This window comes from Dermacentor variabilis, chromosome 7 (assembly GCF_050947875.1).
Source record: "Dermacentor variabilis isolate Ectoservices chromosome 7, ASM5094787v1, whole genome shotgun sequence".
NCBI lineage: Eukaryota > Metazoa > Arthropoda > Arachnida > Ixodida > Ixodidae > Dermacentor > Dermacentor variabilis.
Genome location: NC_134574.1, coordinates 54,530,348 through 54,548,353, shown reverse-complemented (window position 1 = coordinate 54,548,353; position 18,006 = coordinate 54,530,348). Strand labels below are relative to the sequence as shown.

Genomic DNA, 18,006 nt, shown 5'->3' with positions numbered 1-18,006 from the left:
GGGCTTTCAGCCTCAACTCCCCCCCCCCCTTCTTAAATGTCATAATCTCGCAGCCACTGAGGTTCCGAACGAGACGCCGAGGCCGGTCACGACGGTGCAGTGCAACATAGCCATTGTCACTAGAAGTAGGGCCTGACGGTTCAGTTGCAGGTCCTTTGTCGTTCTCACTTGCCGAAGAATCATCACTGGCTGTCTCGGCTTGCAATTTTCCACAAACAGCAGCGGTCGATTCTTTATCTGAAGTGCTTTCTGACTTGGAAAAGTGCACAGTAAACATATGAATGATATAATGGCTTCAGTTGGCTAAAATGAGCAACCTTTTCGTTGACTGTCGAAGGATTTTCCATGTTAGCATTGACATCGCAGATCACGAAACTAATAGAAGTCTTCTGCTCTGTGATCTTGTAAGGGCCTTTAACTGTTGGAGTGAACTTTGATCGAGCATCAGTAATAGGCTCTTGGCGTTGGAGCCATATATGCTGACAAACACGAAAGGCGACATCCCGATGGGGTTTATCATACTGATGTTTGCGACTATGCTGTGCCCTTGCGGTATTTTCTTGTGCTTCAGCACGAGTCCTGGCGAGGTCTAGAAGACTTGTTTTGAAGGTCTCATCTCTTGGAAGGCGGAACCTTTCTGCTGGTAGCTTTGGAATATACCCATGGAGCAGTTCAAATGGAGAGAATTGTAAGCTTTTGTTAAGACTTGTGTTCACGGCGAACACGGCAGTACAGACAACAACGACTCGGAAAGCCCAAAGGCTCGAGGATGGCACAATCATACGTTTCATAAGAAGTTCTCGATACTGGCGCTCAACGAAGTCGCGGTCATTTTTTGCTGTATCTGTAAGGTTGATGCTCATTTCATTTATATTTTACTTTGTGAAAGTTTCTTGTTCACTGATCTCTCGCATTCAAAAGCATGTGGTTTGTCCATTGCACAATTTTAACACCACTTTACTGTATGTAAGCGCATTTCTTACCCTGTATTTTTTGTATATGTGTTCACATATGTATTCCGATTGTATAATCTTTGAGTGTACTTTCCCCCCTGACACAATGGCTCTAGGGGCCGGTAAGGTAGCTTTAAATACTAATAATAATATGGTAATGCATCAGGCAAAAGGTCAGCGGTGTGTTCAGTCCCCTCGTAAAAGCCCAGATCGTTGTCATCAGTAGCGAGTAGACTTCTTCATGTAGCTGTGCACCTATGTGAGCATCGTCCATCTGTGAGCATTCGTGTACCAACTTGTCATCATTGCTGACAAGTAGCATCTCCGCTTCACGTGATACTATTTCAGGTAGCTTTTCATGCTGTTTAAACTATAGCCATGTCGGTTGGGTGTTGTCCGGCAACGGTGCAAACTGCAGGCAGCCTGTAGATGACGTTACTTGTGTGAAAGGAGAAATAGTGCTACTGGGCAACACAAAAGCATTGGTCATCCGTGGTAGCAGTTTCTCCCGGCGTCGCATAACAACACCAGTGCTAGGATGGTGAATTTCCGCTGAATTAGGTAGCTGTACAAGGAGCTCAGCGTGAGCTACCTCAAAGTAGTCCTCCCCAACAACAAAAGGTAACGGTTTCTAGCAAGAACTGGTACCTGGAGTACTACAGAAGGAGGACCAAGAGTGATTCGCGTACATAATCTACCAGCTTGCATGACGGTACCACCACCTACAACAGATATGGGAGGATGGTCCCTGTTAACAGGTTGGCAGATCCAATGATATTGAGCGAGAATATGGTCTGTTTAGAACCACTGTCTGGAAAGGCATCAACAGTGCCTCTAAGTGGAATGTATTCTTGAATTACACCACACTGCACAACTGATCCCTCAAGTGGTTCTGAAGCCTGAAGGCATGGCATGGAAACACGGTTCGTTTGCTGGCTCGATGGCTGTAGGGCATTGGATATGGAATGAGTGCACTTAGACGCAAGATGGCCGATTTGGCGACAGGTATAACATATGGCCTTGGTTAGATCTTCCCCAGAAAGATAGGGAGGTGCGCCATGTCAAAAGCTGATTGTAAGATAGCGGGTATCTTGCTGTTCTAGTGGTAACGAGGAAATTCGACGTGAGGCTGCTGAATCAGCTGGACTCATTTGTGAAGAAACTGTGTTGTTCGAAACATCACGATGCTCCACAGGCAAGCGAGGCGCTTGTGGAGTTTATGTTCTAGCTGCAACAGGTGACGGACTTCGGAAGACAGAGGAATGTTCTATAGTTCTATCAAGCTGAGTGGCAATGGCAAGAAACACACCCACAATCGACGGACGTTGTGCTTCAATTGTGGTCGCCAAGTGTTTGTCAAGCACTCCCTGTAGTGCATATTGAATGCGCTGGTGATCGGTCAGTTGGACAGGGCATCTTGAAATGATGCGTACTTTGGCCAGCGTATAATCGACAAGGCTCTCTCCAAGTGACTGGACACGTCTGATGACTATGTTCTTCCACTGCAGGAGTGAAAGCTTGTCACCAAAGTGTTCTTCCAAGGCAGTATTGAAGTTTTCCCACGCGCGGCTGTGATTTCCTGCCACGCTTTTCCTGTCTGCATAAGGGCCATGGAGTTTACCAAGTGCTACGAAAAGGACGCTAGAACGTGTCCACGAGGCCAATTCTTGCGTAAGCTCAAGGTTCTTCGATCCCCTGGCGAGCAGAAATGCGGCCGTCGCTACCAAAGGTTGGGTGCGAGGCGGAAAGGTCGGGCAGCGTTGTGACTTGAACGGGAATTGTCGACCGTTTGACAGCGCTAGAAACTTGCAATAAATCCCTCAGTACTTCAGTGCTTTGGGTATATGTCAGCCGGGTTGTGCGGACCAATCAGGGCTACTCGACGGCGGATAGTTGTCGGTGATGTCGGCAAGCACCGGTTCGATCATTTCATCCTTCGAACCGGTGGTCTCCAGGTTCCGACGTGACAGTGCATGGTGAATATAGTTGGTTGTGAAACTATAGAGGTCCTCCGCGGTAGCTTCCTTCCAATTCATGAGTGGCATGCCGGAGGAGGAGCAGGCAGTCAAAATCGAAAGAGGCTAGGGTAGGCAAAGGCGCAAAGGTGGTTGGTGAGCTCCAATTACCAGCTCAGGCGAAGCGGAAGGGTGGGTCTGGGTTTCTCGGCATGGTTCGTCTTCGAATGCGCCAAATGTGAGGAATGGCAACCTGGACACAACGTTTAAGAGAATAAATTTGATTTTATGGGCAAAAAACACGGTAAAATTGCATCGAACGCGGCTACAAAACTGAGCTCCTGCGTACGCGACATGCGACACAAGGTTGCCAGAATACGTGAAGGATCACAATATTGCCACGAGAGAGTGAACGGGCTGTTACTGTTGGTTGGACGAATACGATGGCGGCGAAGTGGCCTGAGGCACGCGCTAAAGCCTTGCATCAGACGACACTGCTTGTGGTTGTTGTAACCTTATATATAGTAAAAATCTGTAAATATACGTTATCACCGTAACATCTTTTTCGGTAGAGGTTCAGGGAAAACCTGACAGTGTGCCGGCACCGTCAACCAAGCACGGACGGAACTTCGCAGCGGTCGCCGTCTTGCTTGCTCAGTGATGTCCACCGAAGTGACGACGGCGCAGCAGCCAGCGTCTCCTGTGATTCTGTTACACCCACGAGACCCGGGGATATTTTCTGGCACAAATGGCTTGGATGTCAAAGAGTGGACCGACATGTACGAGCACGTCCGTGACTACAATAGGTGGGACCTCACGCTGATGTTAGCGAATGTGATTTTCTACTTGAAAGGAACGGTACGCTTGCGGTACCAGACGCATGAAGATTGTACAAGTTGGGACCCTTTCAAGGCGAAGCTGCCGAGTTGTTCGCAGACCATTTGGTCGTCAGCAAGCCACTAAAAAGGAGCTGGGATCCCGCGTCCAGACCACCAGTGAATCGTACATTTCGCACATACGGGACGTACTGGGCCTTTGTCGAAAAGCTGACAGAAAAATGACAGACGCTGACAAGATTTCGCACATATTGATGGGCATGGCCGAGGACCCGTTTAACCTACTCGTATTCAAGGACTATACGATGATCTCAATGTTTTCAACAAGCGAAGGGCTGCCGCATGTCCCGCCAGTTCCTTCGGCTGCCCAACATCCCCACTCCATCGTCATGCAAGAACCCACCAATGGCTGCACAGTCTACAATGTCAGAAGATGTAACTCGGATTCTTCACCGTGAACTCGAAGCGTCAACTCCTACACTCATCTGTCCAGACGTTCAGTCAGCCAACCTGTCCATCATGTCGCTCATACAAGCAACCGTCCGCCAGGAGTTGGCGAACCTGTGTTAATTATCCGCCGTCTGTTTTATCCATGCACCTAAGGTACTTCGGGAAATGGCACCCTGAACCATTTCTACCCTTCGTGCTACAGAAACCCGCGGACTGTAGAACCGCAGACGATCGACCCACATGCTTCAACTGCTCGTGCGTTGGACACATTGCCCGTTACTACCGCAGCAGTTTCTCATCGCCTTCAAACTTGACAACTGGATCCTGGCGTCGTCCTGGAGGCAACATTTGCCGTATTCCTCCCCCCCCTTCTGACCCACATACTTCCAATGCTGCCTTCCGCACTCCAGGTTTAGCCACTCACCGTCCCAACTGTCAATCTCTATCGCCAAGGCCATGCCGAACAGAACTAAACAGAACCTGCCTGCCTCTTATACTTTAGACTTTCTAACCATGTGCTACTTGCCGGTATCGTGCTTGCCACCATGTCGTTGTTACATGGAATACAATAATTCTCTGTTAGCTATGGACGGCCCTCGGAGTGTTTGCGGCTCTCTCGCAGCCATCGTATCCCCATGTTCCGATATAAAAAAATGATATTTGCCGATCTCGCGCTTAGCAAGCAGGCGATCTTCGTCGGGTCTTGCTGGCATATGCCGATATTATTAATGTGGAAAGTCGCCTTTTAGGCGAAACATCAATGGGGCAGCGCATCAACCACACCGGCCATGCTAAACTGGCTCCCCAGCGTCCTTATCTCGTTTCCGCTGTAGACCGCATCCTAATCCAAAAAGTGGTAGATAAAATGCTGGCCAAGGACATCATCGAAACGTCCTTTAGTGCATGGGTCGCACCTGTAGTGCTGGTCAAGAAGAAGGACAAAACCTGACGCTTTGTTGTTTATTATCGACACCTCAACAAGATAACGAAGAAATACTTTTATCTCTTGCCCCGTATAAATGGCGCACTCAACTATCTTCACAGCGCCCAATATTTTATGTCTATTGACCTTCGCTCAGGTTACTGGTCAATTGCTGTTGAACTATTGGACCGCAAAAATGACCGCATTCGTAACACCAGATGGCCTCTACCACTTTAAAGTCGTGCCTTTCGGTCTTTGCAATGTCCCAGCCACATTCGAGCACATGATGGATTCGCTTCTTTGTTGCTTGAAATGGTCAACTTGCTTGTACTGGCTTGACGATGTCATCGTTTTTTCGCCAAGATTTGATAGCTTTCTTCAGCGCCTTTCCCCGATTCTCGAGGTATTCCGCAATGCCGGCGTCAAGCTCAACGCCTAAAGTGCCGTTTCGGATGCCGTGAAATAACCGTACTTGGCCATATCGTCAATACGGTGGGTGGCCTGCCCGATCCTGAGAAAGTTAGTGCCACAAAGAATTTTCCTATCCCTCACTCGACTAAAGCCGTACGAAGCTTCATTGGATTGTGCTCTTATTTCAACCATTTCATCTGTAATTTGGCCAACATTTCACGTCCCCTTACTTCGCTCCTCAAAAAAGACGTTGCTTTTACATGGTGCTCACGCCAAGCTGCTGCATTTTCGGCGCTCATTGAGGCCTTCGCGACTTCTATTTTAGCGCATTTTGAGCCGATTGCACCGACAGATCTTTTCACAGATCCCAGCCGCCATGGAACCAGTGCCGTCCTCGCTCAGCGCCAAGTCGGACACGACCGCGTTATTGCTCACGCTAGCCGCCGCCTGACTGGTTGGGAGGAGAATTACTCAATCAGATAACGAGAGTGTCTTCCTGCTGTCTGGGCTGCCGCCAGGTTTTTTCCCTACATGTTTGGCCGCACCAATTGATCATCATGCCCTCTGTTGGCATTCTTCGCTCAACCACCCTACAAGCTGCCGTGGTCGTTGGGCTCTTCGCCTGCAAGAATACTGGTTTGCGGTAGCACACGAGTCAGGTCAGCTTCATAAAGATGCCGATTGCCTGTCACGGCATCCAGTGGATTCCCCTAATGTCACCGAGCAAGACACCGACGTGTGCGTCATGTCTATGTCGGACCTCGTTAACATACCGGACGAACGGCGCCGCGACTTTGCTTTACATTTGATCATCGACAGTCTCAGCTCTGCCACACCCAACCCTTCACTCCACTTGTTATGCTTTTACGACGGCACTCTATACAGCCAGAATTTGCGTCCTGACAGCCCTGACTGCCTCCTCGTCGTGCCTGCTCATTTCCAGTCAGCTGTTCTCCGCCAGCTTCACAACGAGCCCACTGCGGTGACCTTGGTGTCACCTGCACTTATGGTGGCCTCAGGCACCGTTCCTTCTGGCCTGGCCTCTACCGCTCATTGCGACATGTCGCTACCTGCAATTAATGCCTGCGCCGCAAGCGACCACCTAAGCTACCTGCCGTTCTGCCTCATCCTATCGCCATTCCCGCGGAGCCGTTCTTTCGTGTTGGACTCGACTTTCTTGACCCCTTTCAAACCTTAACATCAAGCAACAAGTGGGTCGCTATCACGACCGACTACGCGACGCGATACACCATTACCCGTGCCACCCCAACCATGTGCGCTACGCATGTCGCCGACTTTCTTCTTCATGATGTAATTTTCCATCATGGTGCTCCTCGACAGCTTGGGACAAAAATTCAATGGCATGACCGTTAATGGTGCCACCATTGATGGTCGAACCTGCAACCCTTGGTGGGAGTCAAACCCACGGCCTATGGTGGTAAATGAGGAGAAGTGAGAACCGAAGAGCATTGGCGGAAGTCGAATCATCGATCTTTTATGTTAATTAAGGTGAATTAGGCCATCAATATCTGCATAAGAAAGCATGAAGCCGAGGCGACGGAGAAACGTCAGCACGACCTTAGGCAGTTATTAGGGCGATGTTAACTAAGGTGAAGTTAATTATGGTATAGTTAATTAAAGGACTCAAACACACGACATTTGGTTGGAGAAAACAAGTTATGAGAAGTGACAACGCATTCCAATGAAAATTTTAACTAATGTAATGAATGTCTCGCGAGCACGCAGGCTCTTATCATCCTCTTATTCGCTCGCGAAAGGGACTGTCAACTTTTGGCATCGCCTTTGATAGGGGGTTGTGACAAACAGTCATATAGCGTGCGTAAGTTAACCAGGTTCAGCTACATGCTACATCCAACTGCTTAATGCAACTGCCAGATGTCAGCACACCTGACTCAATACAACGAAACTGCAGTGCAAACTTTGCATGTATCAATGCAACGTGGTGTGCTTGTCCCATCGCGTGACGAGGGACATGTTTGGTGCTCTTGACAATGACGGTTTATTGGCATCCCCTTTGTGACGGGGTGGTGACAGTCATCTAGCCTGCTGGATGTAATACGGTATGTTATGCATGTTTTTTATTCTCGCATTTTTATACATCTCGTTAACTTTCTCTTTCTTCCTCAGGACAATTCATTTATTTCTTTGTCAATCGGCCAAATTGGGTGGAAGCCGCATACATGATAGGAAACCCCCAAAACCTTGTACCATTACCTATACAAGTGCTACTTGGTGTACGACCTAGTGCAATAATTGCAAATGCAATGCAAACTGCGCAAGTATCGACGCTACGCGGCGCGCATCTCACTCGTGTGACAAGAGGCACGATACGATGCTAATGATTATGGTCACGGTATCCCCTATCAAATAGGGCAGCAAAAAACAGTCACCTAGCCTGCTTGATTTAATGAGGTATATCCTACGTGTACTTCATGTATGAATGGCGCCAGCATGTGACATTTTTCTTCCTCAAAACAATCCACTCATTTTTTGGCCAATCACCCCATAGCGGGTAGGAGCCTGGCGATAGCTGCGACGGACATCGGTGGCGACGGAAGACATCGCCACCCGAAACGGCTATTGGAATAAGCCAATGAAAGCTAACGCTCGAACATACAAACCATACACGATAAATCCAGGCACTGACTGGATGCTCTGTGTGCTATGGCCAAGGACGCAGGCTATGTAGCATCCTCCCTTTTTCCTGTTCCCCGAAAAGCCACCGGACCGCGATTTACTCTGTCCACGAAACGAACTGAGCAACGATGTGTGTGGTTCTCCCTTTGCGAATATTTCTTTCTCGGTGTTGAGAAAACTGTTCGTATTAGCCTGAAAATGTCCGTATACTCTTGCACCGTCAACATTTCATCATCACTTGGAACAGAACACATACAGTGCAGTGAATGCTCGCCTTACGCAAGATTACCGGACAGTAGCGATAACAGCACGGTGTCCATAATGCTGCCTATGCTACATGCAAACGCATTGAGGAACGTGGTTGCATGTGCCCTAACAATGCTTTTTTTTTGTAGATGGAAATTCCCGTGTTCGTAAATGTCTGCCACCTTCCTATTTTTTGTTATGGGAGAAAGACACTTGTCGTTCCTTCAGGAGCCGGAAAAAGAAGTGCTAGAATTCGGTAGTTTATTCTTAATTGTTATCCAAGATAAAGGTAATCAGACAGAAGTTACTGATTATACCCGTCAATTGGGCCTCCTTGAAAACACCCTTTGATGAAATTGAAATGTAAAACAATTACTATGAACATAAATATCAAAACAAGAACGGTGTTTTTATCTGGCCGCCATTCAGGCGACTCTTCCGTGGTTGGGCCTTTTGTAGAAAAGGATTTTCTTTGCGCCTTGGTCCCTATGGAAGAAAATCCCCAAACATCCACACTAACAGTGAAACCGCTCAACAGAAAGCATGCTAATTATGATGATAACGCAGGAAAATAGGCAGTAAACAAAACAGGAAATTTTTTACTTGCCCCGGATAGCGACGCTACCTACAGGTAGTTCTTGTTTGGTCACAGTATATAAGTGACAACGATCAGGCATCTTCAAAATCCGGCAAGTTCCAAATAATAACTATTGTATGTCGACCAACACAACAAACAGCCAATCAAATGCTCGTCACTGATGCTCTCGGCTGCGCTTAAAGAACACCATTTGGCGGTACGCCTGTTGCCTTCCTTGTTGAACTGCAATGCTCCGCGTGAAAACGTGGAACATTGGGCTGCAATGCGGCACCACTTGTGCACAGCGCCACAGCATCACAAATGGCGCTTGGAAAAAAGGGAAGCAATTGCGGTGATTACAGTGGCAATAACGGGAACACTACGGTGCGTTTCCTGTGAAGACATGCGGTGCCATACGAGAGAACACAGAACTGCTCACTGTTGACAGGGTGTCCAGGCTGACGTGGGTCAAGCTTTTAAAGATTTAGGCTTTCAAGAAGCGACCAACGCTGTTCTGTTCTTAGTCTTCCATAAAATACCGTGTTTTTCTATTGTGTTGAATTACCAATTACCCAAACGAATTAGCTGAAATAATAGCTAATGCTCCATTGGCGAACTTTCGAATGCCAAATTGTTACTGCAATCGGAAACCTCCCATTCAATAGCCCACTTTTCTAGCCCACTACCTTTTTCTATCTTCTTTCCCCACATTTAAATGCCGTAGTAAGTTGTATGAAAAGAAACACAGAAGGCAGCGTGCCCATGCGCATCGGCATTTGTGATGATGTCTATTGACATCACCTTCTGAACGGGCCGGCGGCAATGTCACCTACCCTTCTTTAGCTAATCGACGTTTTATACATACGCATCAGTCTAGCTTGTTGCCCACTTTTGCATAACCTTTTACTTTTAATTGAAACCTATATCGCTATATTTTACATTTACAAATGCCTGTAACGGCTATGGCTTTATCAATCTCTTGTCTTTCCACCGATAATTTACATTTCTATTGCTCATCACGACTGCTGACAGTTAATCTTTTAATCCGCTTTGAATCACAGTGTCACTAGAAGGTGGACGCTCTCTACGTTTCTTGTTGGGTGAATAACTTCGCTTTCCATTGCAATGTACTGATTTGTTTTCGGAATTATGCTGCAGCACACACATACCTCAGCCAGTTGAGGACATTTTGCTGCAGCTGTGCTGAGACAGCCAGCTCGGGCCCCAAGTAGTCCCAAATTTTCCTTGCTGATTTATTTTGTGCTGTACTTGTAAATTTTCGCAGTCTTCTTTATTTTCATTCTTTGGGTCAAACGTACGGTCTTCTCTCGCTTCCAGGTTGCAGAGTCCGGCTTGTCTATTTACACTTTCAATCAACCGGTACGTACTTGCCAACTTTCTAGACTTTCACTTCTCATCCATTCTGTGTCCATGCTTTTGATGTACGAGTTCTTGTTCGCTTTAACCGCCAATTTAATTTGAGCCATGTTCGTGAGGCTTTCTTCAAAACCAATCTGAATCTGCGTTTTTTCTGTCTTCAATATAGGTCCAACGCATGTCCCTCTGTTGTGCCTTATTTTTTCTGTTTACCGTAGGCCCGCCATGCTAATCGACCAATCGACCTTTGGTTAACTTCAAACACCGCGAAGGATTCTCATTTTAAGCACACAACGGCTTTTGCGAACGTAAACGCAAAATTGCATCGTCCTCACCGCGGTCGCGTCATACAATCATAGTAATCCCTCCATTCTCATCAGAGACCTTGGCCAGCAAGTACCATAGCAAGGTGAGACTATACCGAAGCAGCGGACGTCTGAAAACGACCACTACAGATGGTAAATAAACGTGGAGAAGTATGGTTTGTCGCTACATTGCTCCAATGCAAATCGCATTACATCGATAGTTATCGAGACGTGAGTTCGACTGTAAAAATTTTTCTTCTTGATCTCATTCTGTGCCGTTCAATCTAGTTGTTAATATGCCATTCCATTTGCTATTAATATTGTTACGGAAAGATGAAAGAAGACAGGAAGAAGAAGTCGTGGGACGCAGGCTGCTGTGTGTTGGTGGTCAGCCATCTTATAATATATATATATATATATATATATATATATATATATATATATATATATATATTGGAAATATAATATTCTATACTCCCAACATCCCCGTGACATATTGATTAAGGTGCGCGGTACCACGGCTGGAAACGGAGCTCCGCAGTGGACGTCGCATCACCGTCCGCACCATGAATGACTGTGAGCACTCGGGATTAACGTCGTTGCCGCCTCCTACGTCACCGTCGCATGCTACGTCACTGTCACCTTTGGCTGTAGCTGTGAAATCCAAGTATACTGGAACTTTCTGCGCGACCGATGGCGCCGACGTTGAAGAGCGGGTGGCCGTGTACGAACGCGTGAGTAGAATCAACAGATGGGACCCTACGCTTATGTTAGCTAACCTGTTGTTCTACCTGAGAGGCGCGGCAATGATGTGGTACGAAAACCACGAAAAGGAGCTAACCAGCTGGGACCGATGCAAAGAGAAATTGACAGAGTTGTTTGGCAAACAAGCAGGCCGTAAAATTGCCGCAGAGCAGGAGCTGGCCTCCCATGCCCAATCCCCCACGAAGTCCTACGTCTTGTACATCCACTACGTGCCGGCACTTTGTCGTAAAGCCGATCACGACATGACAGAAGCTGAGAAAGTCGGGCACGTGCTTAAGGGTATTGCTGACGAAGCGTTTAATCTGCTCATGTGCAAGAGCTGCTCTACAGTTGATGCAATCATTAAAGAGTGCCGACAATTCGAGCAGGCAAAAAGGCCAAACCATTCACCAGACGTCCCAGTACTGCCGTAACGTCGAGGTGTGAAGACCAACCCTCACAGCTGCATGCATCGCCATCAGAGGACGTGGTGCGAATCGTTAGACGTGAACTGGATGCGATGGTGCCCGCAGGTTTGTTCGCGTAGCCCTGATGCTACTACAATTTCAGTTCCCCTCGTACAAGCCATCGTTCGCCAGGAACTCGAAAACATTGTTTTACAGTCTGTGTGTGCTGTCGCCAATCCCAGAGCTAACGAACGCCCTTCTACTATTTTCGCTCCGCCTCGACGTTTCTCTCCGCGTTATCGCAACCCGACTGAGTAGAGGACTGCGGACTACCAGTCGACATGTTTCACCTGTCGCCGCATTGGTCATGTCCCCCGATATGGTCGCAACTCGTGGCCCTTAACAACTCGCATGCCGACCAACCTGAGTCGTTTTGATGGAAATTCCCCCAATGTTTGGCCCACCACCGAGTCTAACAGCGCCGACAACTCTGCTTGGAATGCTTACTTGGTACAGCCGCTCACCATCGGTGCGCGGACACCAGTCTCGTTTACTGCAAACACGTAGCCTATCTTTCCGTTCGCCGCAGCCACGTCGCCTTTCGTCCCCTGTGGCTATCGGAAAACTAAGAAATGCAGTCTTCGGAGGTGGTGCTGCATTGCCGACTACTGCAGCAAATCCTGTGTGTGTGCCCAGAAGGAGAAGTGTAATTGACGTTCAAATAGACGGCGTTCTTGTCCAAGCAGTAGTCGGCACTGGAGCCCATGTATCTGCGGTGATGAATGCTAGCCTACGTAGACCCTTAAAGAAGGTCCGCACCCCCGCAGCTGCACGAGTGCCTCGTGTGGCTGACGGCGGCGTGCTGGTTGTTCTTCGAATTTGTACTGCGCGTTTAAGTATAGCCGCCCGACCTACTTCTGTTCTCTTTGCTGTGTAAGATAACTGCCCTCACGACGTTATATTTGGATGAACGTTTTATCCATTCATTCTGCTCTCATCGACTGCGCGACCGGCGTTCTTCAGTTAGAACTGCCTCAACTCGCTGATGCTCTGACCACCACCCCACCGCACTTCTGGTCGCTTCGCGATGTGCGTCTGTCACGCGAGGTAGTTACTTGCGTCACTTTGACCGCCCAGCGACAGGTCGCTGAAGGTGAATATGTGCTTCGCCCCATCGTAGACGTGGTTTTGAATCGGAACGCTGTTCCACATACGCTCGTCACGGTTACTAATAATGACGTCGTTCTACCGCTTCTGTATTTCAGCCTGTGCCCTCAAGTGATTCCGGCCGGCATTTTCTTGGCCAGTGTTTCTAGTGGTTCCGAATTTGATATTGAGAGTCTGAATGCCGAGAGTGGCTTATCAGCGCCAACTGCAGCTCACAGCTCTGCTTCCTTAACGGATGACTTCGCGAAAATTATTGCACCCGACCTCACCTCTGCACAGGCCACGGACATACAGCTCCTGCTTAAATCATACAGTTACCTCTTTGATTTTGGCGACATGCCTTTAGGCCAAACATCTTTTGTTCAGCACCGTATAAACACTGGAGACACGAAACCTATACATCGCCGTCGCTATCGTGTATCGCATGCTGAACGTCAAGTGATCCAATCAGAAGTGGGCAAAATGCTCCCCAAAGGGGTCATTGAGTCATCAGCCAGTCCTTGGCTCCGCCAGTCGTCCTTGTCAAAAAGAAAGATGGTACCTGGCGTTTTTGCGTCGATTATCACCGCTTAAACAAGATCACGCGAATAAAAGTCTACCCACTACCATGCATCGATGACGCCTTGGACTGCTTGCACGGAGCTAAATACTTCTCATCCATTGATTCGATCCGGCTTCTGGCAGGTGTCAGTTGATGAAATGGACCGCGAGAAGACGGCCTTCATCAGGCCGGATGGTTTATATCAGTTCAAAGTCATGCTCTTTAGCCTATGCAATGCTCCTGCGACATATGAACGTTTGATAGACTCTCTTCTGCAAGACTATGAATGTACCAGCTGTCTGTTACCTTGACGACGTTATTGTTTTTTCTCCCAGGGCCAGCAGCCACCTTACCTGACTCGCTGCCATTCTTGCGGTCTTCAGAAAAGCCGACCTCAAACTGAACTCCTCCAAGTGTCCATGCGGGCTCCGTCAGATTACCATGTTGGGACACCTCGTTGACGCATCCGGTGTCCAACCAGATCCGGAAGAAGTTCGCGCTGTACGCAGTTTCCCTGTGCCACGTTCTGCTTCTGATGTGCGCTGCTTCGTCAGCCTGTGTTCTTACCTTCGCGGTTTCGTCAAAAGCTTTTTTGACGTTGCTCGGCCTTTGACAGACCTTCTAAAGAAGAGCACGCCATTCTTGTGGGACCCGGAGCACGCTCACGCATTCGCCGCTGTCATCGGAGTTCTGACCACCCCTCCCATACTTGCCCATTTTGATCCATCTGCACCAACCGAAGTCCACACTGACGCAAGTGGCCATGGCATCGGCGCTGTTCTGGCCCAACAACAGAATGGTACCGAGTGCGTGACAGGTTACGCCAGCCACCTGTTGTCACCTGCCGAGAGAAATTACATCATTGAGCGGGACTGCTTGGCTTTAGTTTGGACTGTCGCCAAGTTCCGGCCATATTTGTACGGTCACACGTTTTCGGCCGTTACAGACGGCCACGCCCTCTGCTGGCTGTCTTCTCTCCAGGACCCGACAGGACGACTTGGTCACTGGGCTTTGCGGCTCCAGGAATTTTCGTCTGTTGCCAACTATAAGTCGGGACGTCTGTACAAGGACGCTGACTACCTCTCTCGTCGCTCCGTGGATCCCCCTGAGCCTGCTGAGCATGATCCGGTGACCTGCATGATGGATTTTACTGACAGGACCGACATGCGCGCTGAACAACAACGCGACGACTCCTTACAGTCCATCATGGCAGGAGGGCTATCTGACAGCACTGACGCCCCGTGCCACATGTTCGTTCTGCACGATGGCATCCCCTACCACCGGAATATCAATCCTGACGGCCCTGAGTAGGCCTTTGTCCTTCCTCGCTATCTGCAGTCCGTCGCTCTCGATCAACTTCACGATGCACCGACGGCGGGACACCTTGGAATTTTGCGTACATACGACCGCGTACGACGCCGGTTCTTCTGGCCGGGTCTGTACCACTCCGTGCGTCGTTATGTCGCAACTTGCGAATTGTGTCCGCGCCGGAAGAAACCTCCTTTGCCACCTTTCGGATGACTCCATCCAATTGAAGTTCCCTCTGAACCGTTGTTTCGCGTAGGCCTTGACCTGCTTGGCCCATTCCCGATGACAACTAGAGGGAATAAGTGGACCGCCGTCGCTACTGATTACGCGAGACGCTACACGATAACAAAGGCGTTGCCGACTAGTTGCGCACCAGACGTCACTGATATTCTCCTTCACGACGTCGTTCACCACGGTGCACCTCGACAGTTACTTACAGACCGCGGCCGCTCGTTCTTGTCTGGCTTTGTGGACGACCTCCTCCGCTCGTGTGCCACTGAGCACAAGCTGTCCTCCGTCTGCCACCCAGAAACGAACGGTCTTATGGAACGTCTCAACTGAACAATGACAGAGAGCTGTCGACGTACGTCTCCAACGATCACCGCGAATAGGACGCCACGCTGGCTGCTGCGTGTTTTAAGCGGTATATATATATATATATATATATATATATATATATATATATATATATATATATATATATATATATATATACAAAATCTATTTCGGCGCCTAACGCTTGACAACTTCGCATTCTGAACTTACAAAGGTTCGTCTTCAATATCCGGAGGCGCTTTTTTGCTAACGTTGGCGCGCAAAAGTCCCTTAAGAGTTACAAATTTTGACAACGATTTCTAAAATCGACCACTTTTTCGTGACAAACGTACTATTCATTTGTTCATTGTAATTATTTACTACATCGCCCCAGAGCTGTACATCATAATGAAATTATTTAGTCGCCAATACCATAAAAGAATATTCAGAAATAAATTGCCAAAGGCACAAATAGGTTGGTTTTGTTCCACACTGGTCGACAATTTTCGCAATGAGGTACTCCTCGTAAATGGGTGAACAGAAAGCATTAGAGAGTCCTGCTTATTGGCGCTCCATTTCAGTCACCATCCCGTTTTGATTTTTCATTGCATCCTTTTCATCTCATTTTGATACGAGGAAGGCCGCGTTACACTACCAAATTCCACGCGCCGACTGCCTGAAGCAAGACAGCCAGTGCGGGTTGCGGCGAAGTAGTAGCATGAAACTGGGTGTTAGCTGGGTGTTAGGGCTGGGACGCCCTGCGACAGCCCTGCAAAGCTATCTTGAACAAGACAAGGACGACACGAGACACCGGCACGCAAGAGTGTGCCCCATTATAAGAGGAATCTGGCCCAACTCCGACGCAGCCTATTAAAATACATGTAAAACGCAGAAACGCTTTTTTGGGGTAACCCCTGGACTGATATTAATGAAAGTTGTTGCATTCGAGAGAGGAACTTGAATTCTAGTGACTGTTATAACCGGCGTTCGATTTAGGTCTTCAGTTCTTTAAAATAATTTTAAAAAATCAAGGAAGTTTCAAAAAACCAGAAGCACGAAGTTTACAAATTTAATAGCTCTGCATCAAGAACAAATATTTCCGTTCTATAAATGGCAGCCATTAGATCGTTCAAAGCGAACAAATTCGATATGTCAATTTATATCTTACGTGAATTCTTTACGTTTTGTACAAGCATTCTCGAAAAGCTGTATTTCCATATTACCAAATTTTCTGAGATTCAAGTTAGGGTATCAATTTTGTCCGCTTTAGATGTACTATAAAATGCAATTCATAGAATTGTGACAGTTTTTCGTTGCTGAGTTACGGAGTTATAAATTTGATTTCGTTTTCTGAAAATTCGCGATTTTTGCAAATTTTTCATAAAATAATTAGACCTAATAAAGAATTTAGAACCAACAGTCACTAGGTTTTAAGTTCTTCGTGTAAATGCAACAGACCTCGTCAAATTTGCTGCACTGGTCGCTGCGAAAAAGTAATTCTTCTTTTACAAGTATATAGATAGAAGCACCCGAGCTAAAGCTTCCTCTTAATTGCGCGCTGATCCAAAATCTTAGGCTCTAAATTTATGCAGGGAAGCCCCTCCCCGTAGTGCGGGAGCCGCGCATGCGGTGATGGCGCCATTGTTTTGTCGCTTTTTGGCTTATGAACAACACTCGATCTCTCACGACAAGCAGACGTGCCTGTGTTTTAAGCTACGTCTAATTATGATTACTGATAATGCATCGCATGATGAGCGTATATGCCGGCGCGCGGTCATAGATTATGTGAACTTTTCAGGTTTTCATGATGAGTTGGCAAGTGGGAAAGCAATATTTCAGAGAATGGTTGTTTTGTAACTAAGCAGCCATTAGATGATTGTTTGTGGTAGCGTAAAGGCATAATTACGTCAACTCAAAAACCAGAAACGCAGCTCTGTGGCGTCCTATACTGTTTAGCTGTTAGGTTTCAGTACGGAATATCAATAAAATCGGCTGACTTCCTCGAGGAAATACGAGCGCTCGCGCATTTGCACTGCCTCCCCATATTGATAACAGCTTTAGTATATACGCTAGGTTTTGCCCGTGTACGCGTAGTAATAGGACACGTGCTCGTTGAAGCTGCGCACATTACTGATCCGTTGCACGAAAAAAGAAAAGTTTCCGAGTCAAGTTCAATGCCGCGAGTTATGCACTGACGCCCTTGAATAATAATGTAAAAGAAAAAGAAACAAAGCACTGTTTTGTTGCATTGTGACAGTCGGGAGTGAACAGATGACAAAGGCGACGGCCACGGGGTAGCGCGTCGAACGATCCACCGCATTCATCATGGGTGTAGAGACAGTTCTCGTTCTTTACTTCATCAGGCTGCCAGAGCTATCACTTCGCCGTGCGAAAGTTATATCGCAATATAGCCGATGCCACATGAGGAATCACTTGCCGCCACTGGGAACCCGGTAGAAGCTTACGATGTCAATGGCGCATGATCGGGTGTATCATGCCAAATTTTGGCGCGACGGCTTCGGTGTTCCGGCTTTCTGTTTCACAGTTGAGACTGTTTACATTGCGTCACGACTCTAAATAATTGGCGGAAAGAGTAGCGCACCGGCAAACAGTCG

At 47.8% G+C, this 18,006-nt stretch overlaps 1 protein-coding gene across 2 annotated transcripts in view; it reads left to right on the top strand.

The window, feature by feature from the left end:
• LOC142587449 (epoxide hydrolase 4-like) overlaps window positions 1–18,006 on the top strand; it is a 64,418-nt gene that overhangs the window by 1,510 nt on the left and 44,902 nt on the right. The window contains exon 2 of one of the 2 annotated variants that reach the window (XM_075698475.1): window positions 10,347–10,388. The exons of the other annotated variant lie outside the window; for it this stretch is intronic. The gene's annotated coding sequence lies outside the window, so the exon portion shown is untranslated. The remainder of the gene's footprint in view (window positions 1–10,346; window positions 10,389–18,006) is intronic. 2 annotated transcript variants of the gene reach the window in all.